This window comes from Panthera uncia (genome assembly GCF_023721935.1).
Source record: "Panthera uncia isolate 11264 chromosome B2 unlocalized genomic scaffold, Puncia_PCG_1.0 HiC_scaffold_24, whole genome shotgun sequence".
In the NCBI taxonomy this organism is placed as follows: domain Eukaryota; kingdom Metazoa; phylum Chordata; class Mammalia; order Carnivora; family Felidae; genus Panthera; species Panthera uncia.
Window position 1 is genome coordinate 74,787,008 of NW_026057580.1, and position 24,369 is coordinate 74,811,376.

Below are 24,369 nucleotides of genomic sequence, written 5' to 3' on the forward strand. Positions count from 1 at the left end.
CACATGATTTTCACAGAAATCCTATATAGTAGGTATTATTATTATCTTGATTTTGCAGCTGAGAGAAAACAGGGATTAAATAGTTTTTACTAAACTGGATTGAGTTTATAATATGCCTTCGGAGAAAAGCACCATATTCTATTTACTATTTTTTAAAGTGAAAAATATAATTATTTCATGCATTTATCAAGTGATGCATTGATTGCTTTATTTTTTACACCCTTGTATCCACAACCTTTGGTAGTGACTTCCCACGATGACTCTGACCTTGGCCATTTATTTGCTTTTGCCAGTGGGAAAATAGCAAACATTTTGCAAGCAGAGGTTTGAAAAGTAGCTTGCACATTTTCTTTTCCTCTTTGGCAAGCAGGTCATTACCACAAAAACAAACCTGGACTAACCAGACACTACATGGAGTGGGGCTATGACATCCTACACAAGACTATCACAGAGCAGTCAGCCCCCAACAAATCAACTAGTCTCTACATAAGCAAGCCCAGCCATTATCAGTGGAATTCTCCAGAGAAAATGTAGACTTGGAAGAAATAATAAGTTGTTGTTGCCTTAAGCCTCTATGTTCTAAGGTGTTTTGTTACTGCACACTAGCTAACTGATATAAGCACCCACAATATACAAGATACTTTCCAAATAGTGCACAAAGAAAATTATAGAAACATGTTGTCTACTTTCATGACTCTTCACTTAAAAGCATGGAACATCATTTTTCAAGCAAATATTTTAAAATATAAGAAATTATATATATATATATGTATATATATACACACATACACATATATGTGTATATATATGTATATATATATGTGTATATATACACATACTTGAATGTATTGGGGAATTAATATTTATAATCATCTTTTCAAATATTAACTGCACTTCTGCTATGTTCTAAGACTCGAGGTAGGCACTAGGGATGAATAAAGCAAAAACCACTCCTTCAGCAAGCTCAGAGTCAAAAATGGAGATAGACATGCACACGATTCCAAAAGAGTATGACAAGTGCTATTACACATGTACTCAAGGTAATACCAGAGCCCAAATGTGCATGCGATCTGTTTTGCATGCAGAGGCGAGAAGAAGAGATGATCTGAGACGGACACTGACAGATGAATAGAATTTTGAGAGACAAATGGAAATGAGTATTCCAGACAGAACAACAGTATACACCTAAGTACATAATGATGAGATGGTTTGGAAAGGAACGAGTATGCCAGTGGAGTTAGGGATCTAATGTGTCAGAAGAAGCAGTAGTGAATGAAACTGGAAAGATAAGTTCAGATCAGACTGGAAGAAACTAGAGTCTGAACTCTACCCCAGCAGGAGTCATTCAATGGTTTGGAGTGGGGTAGGTGACATGAGCAGATCTGGAGTTTAGAAAAAACAACATTGGAGAGACTAAATATTTCCCACTTTTTTTTCCCAAAACCAGGTCGTCAAAGACTAGGTTCAGAAGTCATCTCTCTAAGACAACATGCTTGAATAATTTTATATTTTTAGGATTGTTTTCTTCTTTGTACTTAATCCAGTTTCTAGTTAACCTTAGACTTTCCATAAGGGTACGATATAAGAAGCATGACAAGGCTTAGCTAACCTGAAACCAATGAAGTTAGGTAGTCAACCTTGGCTTGTGAATCTGGGCAAATAAGCCTCTGTCATACTGATTGAATCTCTGCTTTTTAACATCCCGCTCATTAATTTACATTCCATTATCTTTCCTCATGTGATGCTTTATCTGCTGTGAATTGCTCTTTCTAACCCTAGTAAGAGAATAAAATCACAGCAAAATTTAAGTATTCCCATAATGAATGTTGATGTAGTTGATCTGGAACTACTAGACTAGAAGAAGATTCTCAGTAAAATTTTTTAAAAGGTTCTGAAATTCATAAAACAGTTATTTGAGTAAAGCGTAGTAGTATTTTAAGAAAAATAGCCCCAAATTCTCTCTCCTGTCATTCAAGATTTCCATTGACATTATAGACATTTCTGTCAGGTTTCTCTGCACTGTACAGTGACCCAAGAAGAGTTCTCTGGTGTTTTTTGTAAAATGTTCTTGATTTCTGAGGTCGCCGGTGCTGGAAAAGGCTAACAGGCTCTGCAATACAACGTGGGAAGCCTTGCCCTTAGGCAAGAGGAAGTTACTGGTCCTGAATTCTGCCTCAGAAGTGAGAGAGCCCGTGTGAATGTATTGCCCTTGGTTTACTGGTCTGCTTCTTTCCGTTACTTTTAGGGCCTAAAGTTCTCTTAAAAAATCTATTGCATCAAGGAACTACAAGCAATACTGTCATCAGAGGATTCATCAGGGACTGTTCTTTAGAGATTGTGAGGATCCCAATGGCTCCTAGAATGAGGATCTAGGGAAGATAAGATGGACAGCCTATAGCAGCCAATTCGTATTCAAACAGGGAGTGAGGCAGTGAACATGAATGAGTAAAATTGAGCATGTAAGGCCAGTGTGCGAACTCTAGTGTGCATACCCAACCAAAGGGAGAACCTGTCCCCCAGCCCAGCTGATAATAGCCAGGCAGGAATATAGGTTGCCAGATCCTCCAATTTGGGGAGTAGGGGGAGAAATGGAAAGTTTTGAATTTTTATGTAAAGTATGCCAGTTTTTAATGCTGCCAGTTAATTCCATTGGTAAACATAATGCACCAATTAACACATCTGTGTGTGAGATGTGACCAATGGGCTGCCTGATTTCCACCTTTCCCCTCAAGGGACAGATGACAAATAGGAGATATACAAGGAGGAGGAGAAGGCCTATTTATGTCCATGAAATCCAAGATAATTAAAGACCCCCGAGTTTATGAAAGCCAATACCCTGCCCCATAGTAAAATGAGGCACTCTGGAGGACCTAGAGTCTAAGAAAGTTAGCCAGTGACTTAAAAAGCGACAGAAGAGAGTTGTCCAGTAGAACTTTCTGAAATAATGAATGAAATTCCCCATATTTGTGCCATCTAATATGGTAGCCACTAGCTACATGCGATTATTGAGCACTTGAAATATAGCTCGTGTGGCTAAGGAACTGGATTTTTAATTTCACTTTATTTTAACTAATTTAAATGTAAATAGCCATGTGTGGCTAGTAGCTGCCATACTGGACAGCACAGTTATAGAAGCTCCAAATGAGGGGCGCCTGGGTGGCTCAGTTAAGCATCCGACTTCGGCTCAGGTCGTGATCTCACGGTTTGTGAGTTTGAGCCCCACGTGGGGCTCTGTGCTGACAGCTCAGAGCCTGAAGCCTGCTTCAGATTCTGTTTCCCTCTCTCTCTCTCTGCCCGTCCCCCCTCGCCCACCCGCTCGTGCTCTGTCTCTCCTCTCTCTTTCAAAAATAAATAAGCATTAAAAAAAAATTTAGAAGCTCCAGATGACTGGTCCTCAAACTTTAGCATGCATCAGAGTCATCCGGAGAACTTGTTAAAACACAGATAGCTGGGCCTCCTCAGAACTTCAAATTCAACGGGTATGTACTGAAGTTTCCAGAATTTGCACTTAAACCAAGTTCCCAGGAGATGCTGATACTGCTGGCCCACACACTAAGAGCAACTAAAATGTCACCCAACTTTTAAATTTCCAAGACAGAGTGTGGTCCCAGAGACAGAGAGAGAGAACCACTGAGACCTATATAATTACTGCTTTAAACACACACACACACACACACACACACACACACACGGCCATGAACATTTTTGCTCTGTCTTGGAGAAGATGAGATTTGCTTTTAAATCAGAACATAGTGCATGACTGCCTGTGTGGCCCTGAGTCTTAGTTCCACTCCAGCAGGGGGCAAAAAAGAAAATCCTATATCATCGTGACCAAACTGACACCTGGCAGAATCCATATGTCAGGAAATTTGATTAGTTTTTTTTTTTTCTTACAAGGCATAGCATCAGCAAAGCGCCTAATTTACCCTAGGAATGAACTATTAAATATCAGTGCAGGTCAACTGCAGCCTTCGTCCCTGGAAAACATATATTTCAGGCCAGGGAAAAAAAGAGAGGATCCTCATCCCCTTCTATTCTCTTTGCTCATTTAAAAAAGCAGAAATAGAGGGATTTGCTACTGTCATACATCCAAGGAATTTCAAAGACATAACCTTGGTGCACTGATCCTAATAATATAAATAGACTTATTTTAAGTGGAGGAATAAGACCTGACAGGTTGAGGGCATGGGGTGGGAAGGGGTCTTTCAGATTGCCTCCATATTTCTTGGTCAGTACAATAGTTTACTTCCTTGAAGGTTTCTTGGTGTTAACAGAAACAACGCATATTTTATCTTATTATCTAGAGTGCGTTATTGGTACTCTTTTCACCTGAGAATTGACTTTTTTCAACCATTTTGGATGACTCATCTTCAAGGAAAAGGACCATCATAAAATACTCTAAAGTAAACCATAATCACAACATTATGTTGTATCAATAATTCAGATGGAAAATGTATACCCTTGCCACATGTGGAAGGCTTATTTCACATATATATATCCCAGTTTTTTACGTCTCCATACATTCACACGTGTTGGCATTCCCTTCCCACACTGACTCTGGGATTTGCCATGAGTTGCTTCAGTCAGTGGGACAGTAGCAAATTTGACATAAGCTGAGATTTTATAAAGCTTTTGTACATTTCCAATTCTCTTCATATTCCTATGCTTTCATAATGATTATATACTCAGGGCAGTTTGCTATAGATGTGACATGTGGAACAGAGTGAAGTCTCCCTGGTTGTTCCAGCGGAAGCCCTAGAAAGTCAGAGAATTCAGCCAAGATTAGCAATGCTGCCTGGTGGACCTGCTGTTGACCGTAGATTCTTGAGTGAGTTGAGCTGACTGCAGTGTAGGCTAACAGAACTGCCAATCAGTTGTGTAGACCCATGAGAAATAATAAATGACTGTACTAAGATGATAAGTTTTGGGGGTGATCTGTTACATAGTTAGCTAAGACATCATGCTTCCTTATTAGGGTGACAGTTATGTAATACATCTAGGACAAATGATGTGGAAACAAAGCTACTCATTATATACATTTGCATTGTTTGGCTGTTCTTATATTTACTTCAAGCTTTTCATCATGAAATCTATGGAAGGAGACATTTTAAGAAGGAAATTAAAAATCCTTATCCCATTCCAGAAAGGCATCAGCAGTCTTAGCAAATCCAATAAATTTTCAAACAAAATGAGGATGCTGAATGAGAGTTTATTTTAATCACATGATCACAGTCCTAGAGATTACCATAAAAAGGGAAAAGAACCTTCATTTCAGACGCATCCTTCCGTCTCTCTGCCTGCAGGCTATTGCTTTCCATTTTACAACCTCTACTCAGTTTGCAGTACAAATTGGACAAATTGTCCACCAGCCTCAGGTAGGTGGCCTCATAGTGTCTTAACAGAACCCCTGCTGATGTGCATCTCTGTTCTCTACTCAGCTGTCCCATCCTGCAGCTAAAGTTCTAAAGTTACAGGACAGTTTCTAACTTTGTGCCTGTCCCAAGGCATCAGGACCAAGGCACATGATTTGTAATTTATGAGGACACCCACAGAGCTGTCACTTGCAAGGCAGGTGTTGAGAAAATGGCAAGCAGCTCTAGGAAAGAAAAGGACTCTGATCTCACCCCTGAATAATGGTGGCTAACCTAGTCATGGATAGAAAGCGTTGACATAAGCGAGCTTTAAAAATAAAGCAATGGCTCATCTTGCTGAAGGCACTCTCTATTTGTCTCTCCGCAGTTGAATACAACAGGATTTAAGTAATCTATGAAAAACGTGTACTATTTATTCTGAGGCTGATTGTATGCTTTTCAACTGTGCTTTGCAATCTAAACTACCCATCTCAGGAATCCTGCAGATAAACAGGCAAATCAAAATTCAAACTAAATAATCCTACAGGATGCAATGAATAATAATCTTCCAATCTCCCTAAAAAATGATGTAAAATGGAAACCAAAACAACTTAACTCAAAAGTTAGAGGGAAAGAAATTGCAAAGAAAAAAAAAGGTATTTACCCAGTGAACTAATATTTTGATATTCAATAAACTGAATCAGTGTATTAGCTGCTTAATATTTTTGTGTCAACTCATTGCTGTTTATTTCACCTTCCAATTTGTGGTAATATTTCAGAGACTAATACAAATTGACCTACTCTGAAATTGGTATAGATGGTAGTGGAAGTCTATTTATAAGTAAAAGTAGAGTGAAAGTCTCAAGGCATTTCCAAAGCACCACAAGGCGCACGTTGCAACTCTGGATGGAAAGAATATCAGCTAGGAAGCAACATGAGCTGTGAAACCAAATAACGTCATGGTGAAAAGGCTCCAAGATTTTAAAAATACTGCTTACTGATAGGCAGCTCAACTTTCCATCTCAAGTCTGAGCGTTCCAGGGGGATGTCTGTGTTACAATGCAAGTCCAGCGACTTCACACCATGCAAAAACCACAATGAACATAGAGACTCAAATATCAGGCTGATTACTGGTTGCAACTGGAGCTTTCACACTGGCAAAACTAAAGGATTTTTTCCCTTCCTTTGGTGAGGACAGATCAAGTTGGCAGGTATTTCCCATTACCACATTCTTAAAATCTTCCGTCTAGATAAAACTTGCCTGCTGGCACTCACGGCCCACTCCTCTCATAGATTTCTATATGTTGTCTATTAATAAACAGTTGGCAAACCACTAAATGACATAAGCCATTGTGTCCTGTACCCTCCCACCTCTATAATAAATGATCAGGCTGAAAAGAACAGTTAAGGAGGTTCTGGACAAACCCAAGCCACTTTTTTGGCATCTAGCCTGGAAAAACTCCTGACAGAAAGCTTGTCTGGTGCCCTTGGCAGAGACCCACAAGATCTAGTAAAATGCCAAAGAGGAGGCACCATGACATCAAGAGGGAAACCTGCTATAGGGTAAAAAGGCTATACCTGGCCAAAGGCAACTGCGGAAAATTGTAATTATTGTCTTGTTGGGTGATTGCAATGCAGGTATAGAAACATGGACAGTGCATTCTTTTGTTGATTTTTGTGTGGTGGTTATATACCAAACATTTCATTTGGCACTTTCTAACAAGTGGGGAAATAGAGTCTTGGTGAAAATTGAGGGATATCTCTGGGCTGTCCTTTCCCTTCTTTGCAAGAATCCAAGCAACCATTAATCTGTATATAGTATGAGTTTCCCATCACCAAATTACCAGTCACTTCTTGGTTGGTCATTCAGCCCCATCACAAGACACAGTCCGATGGAAAGACAAAGGGTTGAGAAGTTCAAGGAGGAGGTCACTAAAATAGCTAGAGATCACCAAATACCTCACATCCAATCTCAGCTCAGCAACTGTGCCCACCAACTTGATCTCTATTGTAAGGTCCTCTGAAATTAGATTCTTCCATTGTTGCTCTTCTCTCCCACCCATCTACACCATCCCACAGACTGGGCTGAATCTGCAACAGTGACGTGCTAAGTGGGGATTGAAGGGAGGGATGTTTATCCCCAGCTTTCAGCTGTTGGAAAATCTCTGAAGACCCACTGGCCGAGGTCAAAGAGGTTGGTGCCTATTTTCTTCTATAGGATTTTGATGGTTTCCTGTCTCACATTTAGGTACTTCATCCATTTTGAATTTATTTTTGTGTATGGTGTAAGAAAATGGTGCAGTTTCCTTCTTCATGTCACTGTCCAGTTTCTCAGCACCATTTGCTGAAGAGACTGTCTTTTGCCCATTGGATACTCCTTCTTGCTTTGTCGAAGATTAGTTGGCCATACGTTTGTGGGTCCATTTCTGGGTTATCTATTCTGTCCCATTGATCTGAGTGTCTGTTCTTGTGCCAGTACCCTACTGTCTTGATGATTACAGCTTTGTAATATGGAGAATGCTTTTGCACTGTTGGTGGAAATGCAAACTGGTGCAGCCACTCTCGAAAACAGTATGGAGATGCCTCAAAAAATTAAAAATACAACTACCCTATGACCCAGAAATTGTGCTACTAGATATTTATCCAAAGGATACACAAATGTTGATTTGAAGGGGCACATGCACTCCAATGTTTAGAGCAGTGCTACAAACAATAGCCAAATTATGGAAAGAGCCCAAATGTCCATCAAGTGATGAATGGATAAAGATTATATATATATGTACACACACACACACACACACACACACACACACACATATATATACATATATATATATAATGGAATTATTACTTGGTGATCAAAAAGAATGAAATCTTGCCATTTGCAACAACATGGGCGGAACTAGAGTGTATTATGCTAAGCAAACTCAATTAGAGAAAAACAAATATGTGATTAACTCATATGTGGGATTTAAGAAACAAAACAGATGAACATAGGGGAAGGGAAGGAAAAATAAGATAAAAACTGAAAGGGAAGCAAACCATAAGAGACTCTTACAGACAGAGTACAAACAGAGAGTTTTCTGGAGGGGCGTTGGGTGGTGGGGATGGGCTAAATGAGTGATGGGCATTAAGAAGGGTACTTGTTGGGATGAGCACTGGGTGTTATATGTAAGTGATGAATCACTAAATTCTACTCCTGAAACCAATACTACACTGTATGTTAACTAACTTTAATTTAAATAAATACATTTTTTAAAAAGATCCACTGGTAAGTATTTTAGAAAGCTTTGAGTTTCACCAGAATAAATGTTTGTGAACAAATATCAAGAAGTTTCAGCTCATGGAATGAAGAAAGAACAGAAGATGATGGAAACAGTCACGAGCTTAGACTCAGAGCTAAACTCTCTGCAGCCCATCTGCAAGGTCTGCTTTAGGTTAAACAGTAAAAGAGCACGTTAAAAACCAAATTTTACAGCTTATTACAGTCTTCACTTTTACAAATATGATGATAAGGAAATAGCTCAGATTTTTAATTTGTCAGGGAAAGGAGCTAGAGACAAACAACTTTGAGTTTTTGGTCTTGTGACTCTAACAGTTACCTACCAGTTGTGTGAAGTTGGACAAGTTACTTAATGTCTCTGAGCCTAATTTTTCTCATGAAAATAGGGGGGGAAACTTACCAGTTGTTATTGCTACAAAGAATGAATTGAGGTACCTAGCACAATAGCAATCTATTTTTATTATATAGGTTGACTTACTGCTGGCAGCAAGCTATCCCTTAGCATGGCTCGGTATATTGATTTAACAAGTATTTATTTCTTATCTGCTATAGATTAGGTATCTTTTAAAATAAGTTCTTCTATCTCCCCCCACCCCAAGAAAAATAAAAAGAAAAGAAATGTAGCATTAGAAAAAGACCCCAAGAGAATTCCTGGCTCCATCTAAGACACTTGGGAAATACACGAGTGGAACAATTAAATGGGTAGATAAGACATATCCATAAAGGCAGGGTGAAAGAGGCAATATATGCCTAGGCACCAAAACCAAACAGTACAGTTTTAAATGCTTGGTGTTTACTCACTATAGCACTCTACATATATGACAAACTTTTAGCTTTCATGGAATAGTATGTGTTAAAGATTTCCCCAAGAGTCCTAAACATTTCTAATGTATGTTATTTCAGGACTTAAAGAATTATCTCACATTGTATCAGAATGGCAATACTTCCATTTGCACTTCTTCTATAATTCAGATTGAAGATTTTCCTCAAGCTTTGCCTCCAACATTTATGTTAAAAACAGCAATGCTAATATGCACATTTCTACCTGGATTTGGAGCCAGAAGTCACTGGATCCCAAATTACTGAAATTCTTTGAGCCTCAGTGACTTTAATTGTAAAATAAGAATAATAATGACCTCAACAATACAGTCACAAAAGTAGATGTTCAATTACACTGAGAATGAAGAAGATACTACATAAATATAAGCTATTTTGTCATATTGCTTCCATTGGCTCATATTTTTCTCCATGTTATCCATTAAAAAAAAAGCTCACACATTTCCAATGATTTATATTGTAGAAAATTCTCTTACCAGAGGCCCATACAAGACAGCTTAACTGCCATGAATTCTGTTTCATGTGAGCACATTACCTTCAATCATAACAATTTAATGAACATTTAATGTCTAGGAATTATCAGTCATTGGATTGAATAAATGAATTACCATTTTAAGTAAAATTTTCAACATTCTTGCTTTCTGGATCCTTTGAGTGATTTTTCTTTCCAAAAATTATCTTAGCCATTTCAATGAGAAGCTTGAAGGTTTTTCCAACTCCTTCAGATAGCATTCCCTTCACCACGTACTGTGCATTTGTTCTGTATGCATTTGTTCAATAATATTCTAACTTATCTTACCTTTAACTCATCTCTGTATATTTGAAAGTGGCCTCAAGTATTTTGTTCATTTTTCTCCCCCTTTTCTCCCTTCCTTTTACTACTGAAATATCTTTTAGGCAGAAATGGATGACATGCTGCTTTCAGTTTTCCATATAATCAATTTCTACTTCCTTTCTTGGTCACATTCCAGTAATCTTTTTTGGCATCAAAAAATGTATCAGTTAGTTATAGCTGCATAACAAACTATCCCAAGACTCAATGGCTTAAAACAACAATCACCTAGTATAGTTTATGCATCTCTGGGTTGGCCAGAGATTAGCCAATCTAGGTTTGGCTCATCTGGGTGTCTCTACTGACATCTACAGGTTAACTGGGGAATCATGTGAACTAGGCTCAGCTTGCCCTTGCATCTGAGGATTGAATGGTGGCTCTACTGTAAACTGGGTTTGGCTGATACAACTTGGCAAGAGCAACTCTAGTCCATGTGTCTCTTACTCTCATGCTGTGACAAGCAGACTAACACAGACAGGTTACTTTCATGGTGATGAGAGGTACAAGAGGATAGGCAGAAAAATATAAGCTCTCTTGAGGCCTGGGTTCAGAACTGGCACACTATCACCTCTTCCTCATTCTATTGGCCCAAACTAATCATATGCTAAACCCAAAGTCAAAATGCACAGACATTCCTCTCTGTACACTGAAAGGTACATGACAAAAGTTATAAGTACCCGAAGGGTAAAGAATTAAGGCCAGTAATACAATCTAGCATAAAATCCCAGCAGATGTCAAAATAGCAACATTTAACCCTTCCAAAACATCAAAATAGCTAGCCTTTTGTTCCAAGCAGCCATTTTGTAATGCAAGGTGAGAACAAGAGGAACAGCTGCAGGCAATTGTAGGATTTTATAGCCAGAGTAACACCACTTACTATGACTGGCAGGATATTTACAGTAGATATTGTGGTGCCAGGCACAGTCTTTTCTATATAATAACATCATTTGGAAAATACTCGGCTTTCTAACTGAAATTAGACTGAGTTCTAATTGTTCATAGTTCATTTTCAGTGAGTCAACTTTGGGTGACATTTGAGAGAGAGAATCTTCTGGATGGCAAGTCATTTAGCTGGCAAAGTTAGGATAGATGAGGCTGGCCATACTTAACTCAAATAGTAAATGTGGCATATAGACAATCTTATTAACATTATATAACTCTTCTATCAATATTGCTGTCACATTTCAGATGTCTGCCCCCTCTAATCATCAATCTACAACTTGTATCCTCAGTGTGGATCTACCAAATAGGGGACCCTACAGTATTTAAACTGTCAGCACACCATGATGCAAATGAATGCTTAGAAGAGCTAAACAGTAAGAGTCTTAGAGTACTATAGGTGGTTATGGCAATATAGTTCTTAAAATTAAAGCATCAATGTCATGTCTCCTAACAAAAATTTATAACATAAACAGGATATATACATATCCTTTTAATTTCATATAATAATATATAATATATATTATATATAATATATATGAACAGATATAAAGAATATATAATATAGAATATATATAAGTATATATTTATATCATATATATTATATATGTTTATATATATATATATATATATATATATATATATATACACACACACACACAGATATAAAGTCAGAACAGTATAACAGTTCAGCATAAACTGAATCATCTATGCCTAAGATATAGTCAATAAAAGAGACCTTATAAACAATTTCCTAAGATGTATGGATGTTATATGACTGTCAATCTCAAAAGGAAGTGTGATTTTAACAGTCTTCATAGACACTTTAAGCATCTAAAAAAGCCTGCCAAATGTGGCAACCTTTGGCATATGCAGTCCTCCATATTCCTCACCCAGAAAGGGCAAGGTGACTCCTTACCCATCAGCTAAAATAAGTCCTGGCTTCCAGCCTGGAATCTTGCAAACCTATTCATCTCTTGCACATTAGCCCTTACTTTCAAGTAGTGGTTCTCAAGGTTCTCAAGGCGCACCAGCAGTACCTGGGAACTTGTTAGGAATACAAATTCTAGGGTCCTAACACAGACTTCCTTAGACAGAAATTTAGGAATGAGTTTCTCACGAGGGAGATGAAGGAGAAAGTAATTGCATTGGGAAAGAAATTCATGACCCCAAAGGAATATTTTGGAAATGGATGTCTGGAAATGTTTCTATCACAAAAATTACTTACTAAAATTATTTTATCACCTATAAAGACCAGGCTAAAATGATTGCAGTTGAAGAGTTTCATTAGTCTTTGAACCAATATATTAAAAATATAAAAAATGCAGTATCTTCCCCTAGCCATTTGAAGTCAAGATGGTGAGGGGACCCTGGGTGGCTCAGTCGGTTAAGCACCCAACTCTTTATTTCTGCACCCAACTCTTGACACTCAGGTCATGATTTCACTGAGCCCTGCGTCAGGCTCGGCAGAGAGCATGGAGCCTTCCTGGGATTCTCTCTCTCTCCCCCTCTGCCACTCTCCCTTGCTTGTTCTCTCTCTCTCTCTCTCTCTCTCTCTCTCTCTCTCTCTCTCTCTCAAAAATAAACATTTTTTAAAAATTAAAAAAATTTTTTAATGTTTATTTATTTATTTTGGGGAGGAGCGAGCAGGGGAGGAGCAGAGAGAGGGAGAAACAGCATATGAAGCAGTCCCCAGGCTCTGAGCTGTCAGCACAGAGCCCAACATGGGGCTGGAACCCACAGACCACAAGATCATGACCTGAGCTGAAGTAAGACGCTTAACCGATTGAGCCACCCAGGCACCCCTAAAAAAATTTCTTTTTTCTAAAAAGAGTTAAGATGGTGAGATAGAGGAGGATGAGGGGGACTTCTGGGACTTAAGTTGTGCCTCTTGGACTCTGTGTGATGTCCCCTTTGTGAAATTTCACTAAGCTGCCCATTTATAATAATTATGTGTAATACACCAATACATCGTTCAAAGTTTGATACATCATTTGACATGTCAATCAAAGTTTATGATATAAAAGAGAAGGCTCCTTATCCCATCTCTCAGCCTTATAGGTGGAATTAGAGATGATCTGAAGATTAGGGTGGGGTAAGCCAAGAAAAGTCTCTTTGCACTTTACCATTATCAGTGTTTGAATGTTTTTCCCTGCATCAATTGTCATTGTCCATCCCTAATTCCATTGATACTGATGTTTCTGCTGCAGCCTACACTTTCTATAAACATTCTAGAATTCTTACACTCTTATTCTGCCACCCTGGATCTGTTTCCTTCCCCCAGTACCCTCAACTACAACTCCAGAATTCATGAAGGAAGGCACAGGATTAAGCCAGAGGACTACAGAGTACTCAAAAGAAAGCCATGGGGCTGGTTGGGGTTACATGTCCTCCCAATGCTGATCACTGTCCCTGAACCAAACTGCTCTCTTTGAAGCTTTCTTCCCTTTAGGTGACTTCTTCTCCCATTGCCAGCTCAGTCTCTCAATGAATGTCCTCCAGATACACCCATAAAAACTTAGTATATGTTCAGTCAGAGAGCGCAGATTAGTTGGGATCTGCTTCTATATAAACACCTGTGGTTACTGTCAAAACTTTACTTACACTTACAGCTTTACTTTTACTCATTTGTAATAGCACAAGAATTAAGAGTTTAAATCCCCCACTTACAAGCTCTTACCAGCTGTGTGACCTTGAGCAACTTAACTAACTCTTCAGTGCCTCCATTTTACTGTATGTAAAGAGGAGATAATAAGGGTTGCTGGAGGGGAGGTAAGCAAGGAGATGGGTTAAATGGGTAATGGCTATTAAGGAGGGCACTTGTTGGGATGAGCACCTGAGTGTTGTAAGTGATGAATCACTAAATTCTATACCTGAAATTAATATTACACTATATGTTAACTAACTTGAATTTAAATAAAAACTTGAACTAAAAAATAAAATAAAATGATAATAATAATAGAACCTACCTCTTAGATAATGCATGAATACAGCTTAGCTCAGTGACTAGCACATAGTAAAGGGCTCCCAGAAAGTCAACCATTATTATTTGATATTTGAGAAGAATAAGCAAAGTGGAGTTGGTAAAAGAAGTTTTTTTCTTCTCCCTTGAATACTAATTCTCAAGAAAATAACAAAACTCAGAAAAGTAGCGCAAACTATCTTCATGAAACTTTTTCTTTATTGAACCTCAAAGGAAAAAATAGGGAGGTAATAAGAAAAGTTCTGAATGACTCAGTTAAGAAGAGGAAGGGTAAATCTACCTCATGTGCCCCGGGAAAAGAGGGTAAGGGATGGGTCACTTAGGAGGAGTGAGCTGAACTTCCCTTCCCCTGTAAAGCTCTTCCCTCAGATCTTGGCATGACTAATTCCTTCCAACCACATCTCCATCCATGTATCACCCCTGTGAGACCTTCCCTGACATCCTACTCCCTACGCCATGCTGTCATGCTCCCATAACACTCTCCATCACATTATCCTATTTTGTTGCCTTTAAAATATTGGCTGTCGTCAGAATTGTGTGAGAGTATTAGTGTATTTGTTTATCACTCAGCCCCTCTGCTATGTCAACTCAGTGACAACAGGGAACTTGACAATCTTGTTCAGTCTTCTATCTCCAGCACATACAATAGACCTGATTACATGAGTACTCAATAAATATTTGTTTGTATTAATATACTTACTACCCACACATAGTCTTCCAGAACTTTTAAATAATCTTTCAGTGGAAAAAGACATTTTTGTGATTGTAAGCTCAGTTTAAAAGATTGTTTTCATCTTCTGCCATTCAGACCACATGCAGTTTGTGAACACATTTTAAGAGGCACATTAAGACACTAGATAGTGTCTAGAAGACAACAGGGTCAACAAAACTTGGAAACAAGATCATCTGAGAGATGGCTGAAGGCACAGAGCATGCTTCTCTTGATGTTGAGGAAAGGATTACCTTGGGAGGAACATATGAACTATTTTCCAAAATTTCAAGATATGTAACTCGAAGGAAAAATAGACTTATTATATGTAGCTCCTGAAGACAATACTGAGAATTTGGGAAGCAAAATCCCACTCAATAGGTGAAGAAATTAAAGAAAATTGAGATGGTTTTTAAATTAGAGCTGCTTCCAAAAGTAGTTTGTAATTCAGATCAGTCAACATTTTGAGCATCAAAATTGCCCAGAGTACATGTTAATGGGCCCATCCTGGAATATGAAACAAAATTATCAAATTGAGTAAACTTTCTACTTTTTTATTTAAAAGAATGACTGTTTTAAGCTACCACAAATTCCCATACTTGGCCCCATAATATATAAACATACTTGTTATCTGTTGGTGGACTCTGTTGTGAATTGTTTTTTGTCCTACTCTTGGTATTCCTGGCTCCAACTTCACCACTTGTTTTTCTATTTTTATCACCATTACTTCCTTTCACGTTTTACCACAATGTTGTCTTCCCACTTAGAACTTTTTGTTTTCGAAGAAAACTCTGACTACCTTTCCATTTATGCTTCCTTGAGCCATACTGGGAAGGTCTCTCCCAGGTTGTATAGGATAGACAATCCTCTTTCTATGTTACCTTATGGATAATGGTCCTGTCGAGCTCACTCTTGCCTCTCAAATAGGTAAATTTCCAATCCTTAAAATTTGGCATAAAGCAGTATAAGGATAAAATATTATGAGCAGAACTCTCCTTCGCCATTTTAGAACTATATATAATGGGTAATTATCACAGACATGGCTAAAAAATTGACGCGTGGGGCACATGGGTGGCTCAGTCTGTTGAGCGACCCACTCTTGATTTTGGCTCTGGTAATCATCTCACAGGCTTGAGTTACAGCTCCACATTGGGTTCTGTGCTGACAGTGCAGAGCCTGCTAGCCATCTCCTCTCTCTGCTCCGCCCAACTCATGTGCATGTGCACACACATACATGCTCTCTATCTCAAAATAAATAAATAAAAGCTTTAAAAATTCTCCCTCCCTCTCCTTCTGCTCTCCTTCTTCTCTTGTTCCCTCTCTCTCTCTCTCTCTCTCAGTCTCAAAAAAAAAAAAAAATGATGCTCAAACAGTGGTCCTTTCTTCACCATACACTGACACAAGACCTGGCTAAGGAAGCACTGCATAGATACACAAATACAAAAGAACAGAAGTTCCGTTTTTAAAATGGTGCACACACAAATTTCAATTTTGACCAACCAATTCATTTTAAATATGCTCTGTTTAGGGATTTTTAATGCAACCATATTACATTGTATTTGTTCAACTATATCTGAATTGTAGATGACTTGTTCTTTTGTATTTCTTAGGCCAAAGTCAGATCCCCTTGTCTAAGTTCACTAGCACAAAACACTTCTTTTTGCTAACATTTACCTCACCTGTAATCATTTGCTTAATATCTGTTTCTCTCACTACACTCTAAGCTTCATGAGTTTGGGATAGTAGACACTACTGTTACTTCGTCACTAACAGTAAAGCCATACCCAGAACCAATGTGTTGAAGCACTAAATAAATGTTTGCTGAGTGAATGAAAAAGTAGAATGTGGAACAAGCATGTTGAAAGATATTAGTTAAATATAAAGTCTGCTTCTAACTAACTGCATACCATCGAGCAGATCACTAACCTCTCTAAGCCTCAATATTCCAGGAGCAACATAACCTGACCTGCTTCCAGTGCAGAGAAGTCATGATGGCTGAATAAGGAAATACATGTGAAAACACAATATTCAGAGATATTGTTATATAAACATGATGTCAAAGGAATATGTCTGTCTTAGGCATCTTGGTTTGCCTTAATATGTTGTGAGCAGCATAAATCAGGTGAAGAGAAAAATTTGTTTAGATTCCAAAATGTATTACTTCAAAGCTGCCTCTCTATTACTTTAACATTGTATTTTTTTCCTCCATACTATTTATCACTATTTGTCATAGAATATTTCTTGGTTGGTTGGTTGGTTGGTGGGTTGGTTTATGGTCAGTCTCTACTATCTAGAATGTTAGATCCTCAAGATGAGGCGTTTTGTTTGGTTCAGAGCTGTACCCCTGGTGCCTACAATAGCACCTGGTGACACAGTGTGTTTTCAGTGAATATTTGTTGAATGAATGGATAGAATGGATAGATATATGAGAGTGGGTGGCATGAAGGACTAGCAAGCAAGGATCTGCAAACTTTTCCTTAGCTGTTGCTGCTGCATTTGTAGATTGTGAGTTATGGTGCTGCTGAGGCACAAGCTGACTCCTTGTTCCCCATTTGATTTCCATTTCAGTTGCTTAGAACCTTTCAACTCCCGAGTCACATAAGGCATCCTCTTACTTGAGCATGACATTTTTGCAGAGAACGTTAGAGCAGGTGTTTTTGCTCTCCTCGAACATTTCTCTGCAATGCCTTTACAGCTCAAGCTCCAGTGGGAGCACTCAACTCTCCTCCAGGCACTCAAAACTCTTTGGGAGACAATTTCTCACTCTTGCCAAGTTCCAGCCACCCAGCTGGGTGGCCAAAAACCAATACATTTGATCCACAAAAAGCAGTGTGTTTGGAATGTCTCCCATTACTGGGAGTCAAACATAAAATCAAATTGACTAAATCCTTCTGGAATTCCACAAGACAGCAATTTTCCTAACTCTCAGCTCTACCACATTTGCTGTCTTATATGTCTGCAAATTGTGAACTTTTTAACACCTCTTCCCATTCAGTCATTCAGTCCTTCGATCCAGCTACAAGGGGTGCCAGGGAGTTTGAGAAGGAGAGAGAAAAGAGCCTTAAAATATTGAAACAAAACTGTAATAATAATTTTTGAAAAATTTCTTGCTTGAGATACAAACTTAAATAACCTGTTCTAGATGTATATGGTTATATCATACATCCTTAATTTAGCTTTATGGTCATTTTATATTTGATCATTCTCATAGGAATGATCAAATATTTTCTCCTCTCTCATAGTTCAAAATTAAACCTTCCCTCCATCCTCACACTAACAAACACATAACTCACTTTTTAAAAAATGTTTTCCTTGCCCCAGTTCTTAATACTCTAAAATAGCAGCTGTTGCAGTCAAAAGAAGATTCTTTAAATGGAAAGTGCTTTTGTCCTGACTAGGGAAGACAAAATTATATTAAAATTACATTTGGCTTCCACTAGGGTTGTGGTTTGGACAAAAAGCCCTTCACTACTCACTGCTACTCCTTACCCATCTTCTTATCCCTGCCTTCCTCTTTCCTTCTCCAGGCAGGGGCTACGGCTGCAACATGGATACATATCAGTAGTCGATGGATGTGGATGAGTGGATGGATGAATGCCAATACTTGCATGGCACCACCCATCAGCAGGAGAATACAAGGCGCATATGAGCTTAGTGATGGATTTGCCAAGTGAGTCCGTTCAATTTGCCACATTGATCAAGTTATCTGAATTTAGCTAAAATCTGGATTTTATTGTGCTTAAAGTATCTTTAAAATATTATGATCTGATGTAACACTGAAATGAAAAGTACTATGCATTCCAAAACACAGAAGTAGAGTTATAGAACACATATTTATGGAAAACACAACAAGTATTTTTCAATGGGGGTACAAGTGAACTTCATGTTTTCCTAGAAAGGCTACAAAAGATAGAAAACACAAAAGAAAAAATGATGCTGACTTTTTCAAAATTTTAAATTGTTTCTCTTCAGAAGACATCCTCAAAAAATAAAAAGGCAAGCCATGGGATGACAGAATATTTCGGATATATAGATGTGTGTGTGTGTGTGTGTGTGTGTGTGTTATTTGGATAAAAGTCTTTCAGACAGAGAAAGAGAGAGAAATGTAGATAGATATAGATATAGATGATAGATATAGATATAGATGATATAGATATAGATATGGATAGATATAGATCTCAGAAGGACTTTTGCCCAGAATAATAAGACAAAACTCCCAAGTGATTTGAATAAAACAAAGAAGATATACAAAAGGCATTCAAAAGGCCAAAGAAGATATACAAAAGGCATTAGGGAAATGCAAATTAAAATCACAAGAAGTTACTACCACACACATACTAGAATAACTAAAATAAAAAAATACTGACACTACTACACTTCAGCAAAGAGATGAGACAACTGGAACTCTCATATCTTCCTGGTGGGAATGGAAAATGGCACAACCACTTTGGAAAGTGGTTTGGCAGTTTTTCTAAAAGTTAAACATATGTTCCAGCCATTCCACTCCTAGATATTTATCCCAAAGGGATAAGAATGTATATCCACACAAAGATATGTGAACATTCATAGCACCTTTATTTAAATCACCAAAAACTGAGTGTATTAGCTTCCTAGAGCTGCTGTAACAAATTACCACCAACTGGTGGCTTCAACAACAGAATTTTTTTTTCTCTCACAGTTCAGGAGGACAGAAGTCTGAAATCAAGTTGTCACCAGGTTGGTTCCTTCTAGAGGCACTAAGGGAAAATCTGTTCCATGACTGTCTAGTAGCTTCTGGGGGTTCTGGGAAGACTTTAGTGTTCCCTTGGAATATAGCTGTGTCACTCTAATCTCTGTGTCTGTTATCACATGCTTTTTTCCCTTTGTGTCTCTCTGTGTGTCTGTCTTCTTCTTATAAGGATACCAATGAACAGATTTAGCCTCATCATAATCCAATAGGACCTCCTGTTAATTAATTATATCTGCAAAGACCTTATTTCTGAGTAAGGTCAGATTCTTAGATACTAGAGGTTAGGATTTGAACATATCTTTTTAAGGAACACAATTTAACACACATCACTGGGGGAGAAATATCCAACGACAGGTTAATAAATAAAAAGATATCCATACAATATAATTCTTATCTGGCAATAAATTATTGGGGTGCCTGGGTGGCCCAGTCAGTTAAGCATCCAACTCTTGACTTCAGCTCAGGTCATGATCTCACGGTCATGGGATAGAGTCCATATCGGGCTCCACACTACACTGAATGTGGAGCCTGCATGGGATTCTCTCTCTCTCTCCCTCTGCCCCTCTCCCCCACTCACATGCTCACTCCCTCTCAAAACAAATAAATAAACATTTAACAACAAAAAAATTATTGACACAAACATGGAAGAATCTCAAAATCATGAAGCCAAATGAAAGAAGCTGGACCCAAAACAGTAAAAACTGTATGACTGTATAAATTCTGGAAAATGCAAACTAATGTATAGTGACAGAATCTGATTAGTGACTTCCTGGGGCTGGTGGTTGAGGGAGAAATTGCAAAAAATCCTGAGGAATCTCTTGGACATCATAGAAATGTTCCCCATTTTGATTATGGTGAGAGTTTCATGGGTATATACACTGCCAAAACACATTAAATGTTCAATTTAATTTGTACACTTCATTAGATGTAAATTATACCTCAATTATTAAAAAATGAAGGAGTTTAGGTAATTTAACATGTAAGTAAATAAAATAAAGAAGAACTTATCCTAAGATCCTTTCATTCATGCCTATATTTGAAGTAGCCCAATAGATGTGACTTGAGGAAATCTATATACCTGGACCCGGATTCCAATACTCCATACAATGTAAACCAGTACTCAGTGATACACACATATAAACAGAGTGCTTGTGGATAATGTGTGGCCTCACTGTGTCTGGTTTTGCAGCAACACATATGTTTCATTTTCCTTATTTCTTCCCTGAAATGCTAAACTTCTGGTTTTAAATTTTAATTCAAATACTATCTCATATTGGAGATTCCCCAAAATCAAGCCTAGAAAACATCTCTAAACAGCATGTACAAAGACCATCCTGTTTAACAGTGTAACAACTCTTGGAAATAGTTTTCTTTCCAAGCACAATCACGTGTGTATTGTGAATGTAAGGTAAAAATTTGACTTTGACCTAAGGAAATTATTCTTCCCTAGCAAAAGCCCAGTGAAGAAGATAGTGAGGAAATCTGGGTCCAGACCACCTGGAGTAGAACAGATTTCCTCAAACAAATGCACATGTGAATCCAATTCAATATTCTACTCCATTTATTCTGGTTTCAACTTCTGCCTCGATTCTGCCCTCTCCCATTATCTCTCTTCCTATCAGATTTCTAAAAAATTGGCTTCCTTTGCATCATAGGGAACTGGTGATTTAAATCACTTGATCATAATTATCATTTCCAGGTATTGAAGAACATTTTTGACATGGCTTAGCCCAAGCCCTGAGGGACTGGCACATCTTGTGTTTCAGATGCCTGTCTCTGGAGATCTGGGTAACTGGCAGTTGGACCCCTGATGGGTAACCAGCTGCTCAATCAGAAGCTAGATCATATATATACAACACTAATTTGATTTGTACATCTTTATCCTGTGACCATGGTCCACAAAGTCTTTCCCAAATTGCAACTGGACACTTTGTACAAAATTATTTTATATCATTGAGATCACATATCAACAGTGGTACCTATACTAGGTTGAAACCAATTTACCCCAATTCCTAGGACTCCCCAAAGGCCCTGATCCAAACAGGCTGCTCAATTTGAATTAAAGAAATAAACAAACAAAAAAATTAGGCTGACTAGGAGGGTCACACTCTACATGTACATGAAGAAATCATAAATTTACATGAAGGTTTACTTGTTTAAGTCCCATTTTACTTTCATGAATAAAATCCTAAGCTTTCTGGAGACAGTGGAAGCTCAGCTTTCACAATCCTGTCTTTCCTCATTAATTCCACTTACCAGGCAGGTGGGTTGTGTCACCCACTAAAATGGACTATTCAAGTCCTTCCTCCAATGTCAATATTTTTGAGATGAATGTTGCCATTATATTGTGTTTTACTTAATTGCATAATGGCTTCTTCCCCTAGCTGAGTTTTTCTAGAGCATAAGAATGGCAAATGATTTTACAGAGTGGAGAAATGTTCACATTAATTTATTGATCTTCACAGTGCTAACATATTATCTTTATATTGTTAAGAGGACAAAATTTTGCCAGCTTAATGTCAATAATAGCAATACTACTACTACTACTAATAAATTGTGCTTCAAATTTTTATCTCCTTGTTAAAAGTTTTGTCACATCCTGATGCATAGGGGTACATGTACCCCAATGTTTATAGCAGCACTTTCAAGAATAGCCAAATTATGGAAAGAGCCTAAATGTCCATCAACTGATGAATGGATAAAGAAGATGTGGTTTATATATACAATGGAATACTACTTGCCAATGAGAAAGAATGAAATCATGCCATTTTCAGCAACGTGGATGGAACTGGAAGGTATTATGCTGAGTGAAATAAGTGAGTCAGAGAAGGACAGATATCATATGTTTTCACTCATATGTGGATCTTGAGATACTTAACAGAAGACCATGGGGGAAGGGAAGGGGAAAAAAAATAGTTACAAACAGAGAGGGAGGGAGGCAACCCACAAGAGACTCTTAAATACAGAGAACAAACTGAGGGGGGAAGGGGTTTGGGGAGCAGGGAAAATGGATGATGGGCATTGAGGAGGGCACTTGTTGGGATGAGCACTGGGTGTTGTATGTAACCAATTTGAAAATAAATTATATTCATAAAAAATAATTTATAAAAAAAATTTTTGTCACATTCTGTAGGGAAGAAAAGTTGCTTTCATAATAACCCTGTCATTGAAAGACACTCAGAAATGCAAATCACAATTTTTCCCAAAATTATTTTGAGAGAATATTTAGTATTTTATTTTAATGTCTTCATTGCACTGGAAATTTTAAGGAGAGGTTTCTCTTTATGTTCACCAGGGCAAAATGGGCAGTACACTGCTCTCCTGATATCTAGAGAGCAACTGACCTGGACAACTTATGGATTAACCAGTTAAGCTGGCATTTGTTGCTTGCCTTGGTTTTTATTTATTAATTTATTTTTTTAAGACCCAGGAAGTGCTGACATAATTGTGGAAGTATAGAATTTAATTTCTCCAATAAATCAAGTTGGACTCAAGTTGTAATACTGTCACATCTACAGAGTTGGGCAGAAACCATGAGACTCAATGAACTGATAACAAGATATAAAGCTTTTCACCTCCAGGTCCCTGGTGTTAATCAGGCCAGTTCCAGCACAGAAGAGAGCAAAGCTGCTCACCATGCTGGTCAAGACCTCGAAAACCCAGTGTCAGGGATCATTCACAGAATCAGCATGATAAAAATCTACATCAGCAGAACCATGAATACAGCAAGACCAAGTGTTGTGTCTTCATAAACAAGTAAAGGTCTAAAGAGCTGGGTGTGGTCAATAGAGACTGTCAAAGAGCCAGGGGTAGAAGATTTGAAGGTAAAAGAAAGCTTTAAAATGCCCACCCTGTGGCATGCCAGGAAAAATGGTTATCCTCACATTGGAAAGCCCTGTTTGTCTTTTCTTTGACACCAAGAGTTATGATAAGCATCTAGACAGCGGTATTAACAGGTATGATGGTTGTGCCAATTTGGCTAGGCCAAATACTCAGATATTTGGTCAGGAATTATTCCAGATGTTGCTGTGAAGGGTTTGTTTTGTTTTAAATAAGTTTGCCATTGAAATCAGGAAACTTTCAGTAAAGTAGGTTATCCTTCATAACGTGGGTTGGCCTCATCCAATCAGCTGAAGGCCTTAACAGAAAGACTGACTTCCCCCAGAAGAGAGAATTCTGCCAGCAGATGCCCTCTAGACCACGAAATCAACTCTTCCCTGGGTCTCCAGCATGCTGGCCTATACTTCAGATTTCAGACTTGACAGCCTATACAATCATATGAGCTAATTGTCTATAAAAGCAATCAACCTCTGTCTCAATATTTATCTATATCTAATATCTATATCTATATTTAAATCTTCTGTTTGTTATGTTTATCTGGACAACCCTAATAATACATCAGGATACAGATATTTAGAACACATATAAACTCTGTGTACTTGTCTACTCTTGGCCTCCTCTTCCCTTACCCAGACCACACCTCACTTTGTCTGGTAGCAAACACAGAACTATTAAAGATGTTTTAGATCAGAGAACCACATGACAAGAATCATACTTCAGTAAGCTAACTTAGACAGAAATGTGGAAGATGAACTGGAAAAAGACAGATTGGAATAATTAGAACAGTAATGCCTATAGATCATGTTGTCCAATACGGTAGCCATTAGCCATATGTGGCTATTTGAATTAAATTTTGAATTAATTAA